Below are 6,140 nucleotides of genomic sequence, written 5' to 3' on the forward strand. Positions count from 1 at the left end.
AGGGGGCTTGTAAGATGGGGAGAGAGTTTTTAGGAGGGCCTATTGCAACAGGGCAAGGGGTAGTGGTTTTAAACTAAAAGAGGGTAGATTCAGAGCGGATATAAGGGAGACATTTTTTACGCTGAGGGTGGTGAAACACCGGCACAGGTTGCCCCGGGAAGTGGTAGCTGTCCCATCCCTGGAAACATTGACGGTCAGGCTGGACGGGGCTCTGAGCAGCCTGATGTAGTTGCAGATGGCCCTGCTCATTGCAGGGGGGGTTGGGCTAGATGGCCTTTAAAGGTCCCTCGCAACCCAAACCATTCTGTGATGCTACAATTCAGGGTGCTGGGAGCATCGACTGCAAAGACCGAGTCAATCTGAATGCGAAATATGTGTTAGGATAAGCCAAATGTCTTTTGCCTCTGAAAGCGTGTGGCAGAGGAAGAAGTATTGCTTGGAGCTGTTTTGGGTGGAGTGGAGCAGAACTTGCATTAACTTTAGTGCCTGAGAGTGCCTGGTCCCTCCACCTCCACAAATTAAACCAAAATGAAAGACTTGCCTGCTTATGCCCAACTCGTCATGTTCTCCTAGCAGGCTGACTAGCTGAGTGTTGGGACTACCTTCTCCACGGGCTTTGGTCAAGCCCTGGCCTGCTGGGGAGTTTTTTTTTTATCCTCTGTTCTTTGGCCCTCCAGAAGGAAAATGGAAATAACCTGAGAAAGAGTGTGACAGCTCCCAGTGAGGGCTGGAGCGTCCCGCCCCAAGCAAGTAACCCTGGAAAGTCATCGTGCGGTCCTGAACAGACACTGGCATCCTTTTAACTACAAGTTGGTGTTGTGTTACATGCTAAGGCACCGTTTGCTCAGTGGAGACTGTCCTTTGCTAAGTGTCCTTATGTGCCATTGATAGTTGGGCTCCCGTGTCAAGGAGGAGCGTTGTCAAGAAGCAATCCCTAATTGCAGCCATCAGCTCAGGCCTGGGAGCCTGAGCGGTAGGGGCAGTGGCCCTGCGGATCAAGCTCTGAGCCCAGCTCCCTGCATGGTGGCAGGCTCGGTTCAGTGCTGATGGATTTGGGCTCACACCCCTAACATCCGCTGGCTCCCACGTCGTACGGTGTCACTCCATCTCCCGACACAGACCCCGGAGGAGCGTCATGAGGAATTCATGAGGGAAACCCGGCCATTTCCCATAAAACGGGAGTTGGCAACCCTTTTAAGGGACTGGGAGGGAGCCCTTTGTCTCACCACATCTTCTGCCAGCTCTCGTGCTCAGTGTTGACTGAGGGTGCTGGCCAATTTCCCCTTTCTGCTCTTGTCTTTTGCACAGAGGCAGGCCGGGTCTTTCCTGTTACACTGACTTCAGCTGCAGTTCTCCCCTGGTGTTTATCCCGCGGGGTGTACGGTGGTAATAAAGAGCACAGGAAAGACACGGACCTGCTGGAGCAGGTGCAGAGCAGGGCCACAAAGATGATGATGAGGGGGCTGGAGCAGCTGGCAGTAGCTCAGGTGTCTGAAGTTAGGTCACCTGCATGCTATCAACGAGTCTGTGACAAATGGGGGAAAGAAAGACCGCAGTCCTGCTGTTCTCTCAACAGGAGGGTGGCATCAAACCCAAAGTCGGCCTAGCCTAGGGTCTCTTGCCAGTGGGCAAAGCCCAGGGTGGCACGTTGGAGCAAGGCCAGCACGTGATACTTCCCCTGTGTGCTCTCCCGTGCCCCTGTGACCTACAGCACCAATCTGGTGAGCAGCGGAGGAGCCTGGTGACCTCTTGGCTGGCTCCTGGCAGCTCTCCAGACACTCTTTCCAGGCCATGTGCAACAGCTGTTGAGGAGCGGACGGACCAACGTACGGCCCCTTGGGCTCGCTGACCCGGAGAGCTCGCACGCACAGAGGGGGAGCCCGCGCTGAAGCACTGGAGGGCAAAACCATCATCCAGGCTTCTGGAGGAGAAGCGTTAAAACCCTCTCCCCCTCAACACTTTTACACCTTGATGGCAATAATAACTGCGATCTAAGCCAAGGCCTTGGAACTAAGAGCGGGCCCAGCCTCCCTTAAGTCGAAAAAGCCACGTGCTTACTGTTGTACCCCGCCCAAAGTGCCTGATCTGCACCAGCGAAGGGCCTTGGTTGTCAGTGTGTGGTTTGCTTTGGTGTCCTGTGACCAGTGGCCGCAGCCTGGGCGGCACAGCTGAACTCTTACAAATGCCTCAGGGCAGCCTTTCAAGCAGCGGGGTGGTCACCACTTTCTTACTGCCAAGGCAGTAAAAGCCTGGCTCAGGGAGCTTCTTAACAGCAGGCTCAGCCAGCCAAGTGTGGAGACACTTTGCAGCACCCCCAATTGGTGGTGGTGGCCCAGCAATTAGGGCCCATCAAGGGCCCATTAATTAGTGAGGACCTTTGTTTTGCCTCCAGTACATTTGCTTGTCAGGCTTGTGTCCCTGGAGGTGCTCTTGATGGCTCCCCCTTTTCCTGGGTATGCCATCTGAGGAGGTCAGCTGTGGCCAGATGATCCCGCTGCAACAATCGTTCCCTCAGCCCACGGACCTTCACTGGTCCATGCGACTGGCCAGGTTGGGCCCCCGTCACTGCCTCCCGCACCGCGTGTGGGTCAGGTTGGTGTTGCTGGCCATGGCCGTGGGCTGCCCCAGCCCCTCGGGGCCCCGCCGCTGGCCAGAGGAGCCCCGCGCCTGGCTCCTGCCTGCCGACACAGTGGGCATCCGCGGCTGCACCCGGCTGCGGAGCTCAGTCGGTGCTGGTGCCTCGCGGGGTTTGCTGTTTGTACCACTGGAGACTTGTGCGCCAGCTCTGTCCCTCTTTATTTGTAGAGAAACGGCTGATCCCTGAAGCTGTTGGTGGGGGTTCTGTCAGCGCACCCCCAAGCCCTCCCCTGGCGGGGCTGCCTTCAGCCCCTGCTGGGGGGCCGGACCATCGGGCTCGGGGGGCGGGGGGGCCGTGGGGAGGGCGGGCGTGCCGGTTTCCCATGCACAAGTGGCGGCCGCTGGCGTTGGGTCCAGCTCTCAGGGGTGCTGGGCCGGCGGGTCCGGCTCTGCGGGCGCGAGGGGTATCTGCTGGTTTCCCGGCGGGCTTCTGAAGCTGCAGAGGCATGCCTGTGGAGAGAGGAGGCTGCTGAGGCCCTCAGCTGCAGATGGGGCACAGGGACTCTCCAATCCACAGCACGGCCCTGAGCTGGCAAGGCTCCCCAGCACGGGCTGAGCTGCCGGCACACCTTGGCCGAGGTGGACACCTGCACCTCATGGCCCCGGCAAGCAGGGGCATTCCTCGGGGCAGCTTTGCTGGTCAGGAGCGGGCGCTAGTGCACGTCTTGCTTTCTAGGGCAAGCTCGCCCCTGCTATTTCTCATCCCTGACCTTGCTTTGCCTATGCCTGGTGCTCCTGGGGCTGCTCTTGTCCAGGCAGGGTCGGTTTGAGCTGACACTGGCACCAGTGAGAGCGGGCTCTCGAGACAAAGGCCCAGGAGTCAAGATGCCAATTAAAGCATCTGACAGCAGCAGAAACCTCAGCAGAGTTTTTTGGCCAACCCCTAACTAACCAACCACTCCACAGCAGCCTGACTAGGAATGCTTCGTGGCTACGACGAGCAGCCATGGAAGGAAGCATTTGGGGGGGGGAGGAAATGAATGACTCACCGTCTTCTATTTCTCCGCCGTCGGATCATGACATAGCACAACGCTGTTGCAAGTGGCACGGAAATCACGACTGCTGCTGTGCCTATCATACAGCGCCTTCGCACATCTTGGGGACAGAAAAAACTTGCGGTGCTCTGGGGGTTGGAAACGCTTGGGATTGTCTCGCCAGCCACACCTGGAGGAGCAATTTGGGACGTTAGCCCGTCCTGTGCACCGCAGGTAAGCCCACGGCACATTTGATATGGCCAGGAAGGTCTCTGTTTCCCCCCAGTGCTGGTGCCTGGAGGCACACTCCCACCCTTTGGGACAGGCTGTCCCGCCGACCAAAACTCAGGCGGCTGTCAGGAGAGCACGGCGGGGGAGCGCAGCTGCTTGAGCAGTCGCTCGGACGAAAGCTATCCCTGCAGCAGGGAGGGGCACCCGCAACCCTCCCTGCCTCTCTGCGGGCTAGCCCCCACACCCCGTGGGGACCGAGTCAGGCCTTCTCAAGAGACTCTTGAGCCTTGCTCTCCCCTTCTGCCTCTTCTCCAGCATGGGCACCACCTGCAGCCGCTCCCAGGTTTTGGGACGTGTCTCCCGCTTAGGGACCCCAGCGAGACTGCTCAGTACCTGAGTCTGTGCGGAAAAATTCATATACGCTGCCATGGTGGTCTCCTCCGGCCTTTGACAGCCCTGGCAAAAAGCAGAGACGACAGGTAAAGCCTCGGCACGGCTCAGGCACAGCAGGTGCAGGAGGACGGGGAGGTTCCCTCTGAGGCCCTGCCCAGTCGGGGAGTCAGGGCATCGCTCTGGACCTCAGCTCATGCATGGGAGGGATCCCGCCCGCTCTGTGCTGCTCTTGTGCCTTGGGCCTCTAGGGGACTCACGGCAAGCGCTGGGATGCAGCCACAGCGGGAGGTACGTTTGTGCAAGAGTCACGTTTCCCACCGTCTGCGGAACGTGTTCCCGATGCCTCGAACCCAAAACCCTTTCATCTTTGGCTGCTGCTGTGTCGTGCCAGAGCCGGCACCGGGGGAGGAGCCTGCTGACACATAGCGATCCCAATGGGTGACACCGCCTGACCACGGGACGGCAATTACCTGGCATGCCGTTGGCTTGCATCGCCTCTGTTTCTTCAGCAGAAGCTGGCAGGGAGCCACTGCTTCCTTCCAAAAACGCCTCCTTCTGCGCAGCCTCTCGGTCCGTCCCTTGAGAAAGCAAGCGGGACAGTTGGATTAGTTGGAACCCTTCCCATCAGGGAGGTGGCATCTTTGGGAGGCAGTGCTTCTCAAAGACATGGCAATAAGGTTTAGACAAATCGCCGGGGCTTTTGGGGCTGCGCCTAGTCACTAGTCCAAACAACAGCCAGGCCTGACCTGCTGGGAGACCAGGAAATTGCACGCGATCTCCTGGTTCGCATTGCACGTAGTGTGTTTTTGGGAGATGGTAAGGTGATGCTAAATGCCTTCCTTCAAAGAGGATGGGAAGAAGATGCAGACAGGCCAGCTGGGGAAACAGCCCTTCTGAGCAGGGCTCCTATGCAAGGCCCTCCTGCCCTTCCCTGTAAGCCCCAGCAACGGTCACGTTCGTCCCATCCCAGCTATCGGTCTGCAGATGGGAAATCGAGCACAAGGCAGAAAGCCCGCTGAGTCAGCATCTGCGCTCGACCTCCAGCACTAGGAAAGGGCAAGCAGCACTGCTTGGGACCTCGCCCGTGCCTGGAACCGGCTCTCAGTGGGCAAGCAGCACTGCGCGCGTGCTGAGCACAAGTGCAGCACGCGCCAGGCCCTCCAATCTGCCTGCGACATCTGCACAAGCCGCCTCTGAGCCGTACTGGGCAAGCTGGGACTGCAGCTGCCTCTGGCGCTCGGCCTGAAGCACAACAGGCAGCAAAGGCTCTGCACCATCTCTATGGCTTGCCAGCACCTGCAAGGTGCGAAACCCAGCGTCGCTGCAACGAGGCCCTGATCAATCCCTTCCCGCTGCGCAGGCTACAGCGTGCCCAGACTTGTATGTAAAACCTCCGGTTGTCACATCTCACGGCTAAGGCAGAGCGAAAGACACCCACCGTGTCCTCTCTCCAGTTCTTCCAGCATTTGCCTTAGGGCATGCGATGGCTCCGGGGACTTTTTCCCTCCTTCAGCTTGGTACCTGGCTCTTGGAGGACCTTCAGGGAAAGCATTTGGTGCAATTTCACAGGAATAAATTACAGGCAACCAGTGCTTAGCCTGCAAGGTCAGCGGAGACGGACCACTCACCCCTGCGATGCCAGCCGCGCTGTAGCACAGCATCCAGCCGAGGAGCTGCAAAAGTCCTCCCTACGGGCACGTCTGTAACTAAACACCCAGAGAAGCCTCCGTCACCTGTTGTCTGCGCATCATTGGCCACGGAAGGAGCAGCTTGCATTTCACATGGCAAGAAGATTAAAAGGTGACTGCTCCCTCCTCCCACTGACTTACCTGTGGGATTGCTCTCAGGCTCGGGGACAGGAAGAGGCCAAGAAGTCGGGAAGCTCTCGACTTTGAGAGGACCTTC

The sequence above is a fragment of the Phalacrocorax aristotelis genome, chromosome 6, assembly GCF_949628215.1.
Source record: "Phalacrocorax aristotelis chromosome 6, bGulAri2.1, whole genome shotgun sequence".
NCBI lineage: Eukaryota > Metazoa > Chordata > Aves > Suliformes > Phalacrocoracidae > Phalacrocorax > Phalacrocorax aristotelis.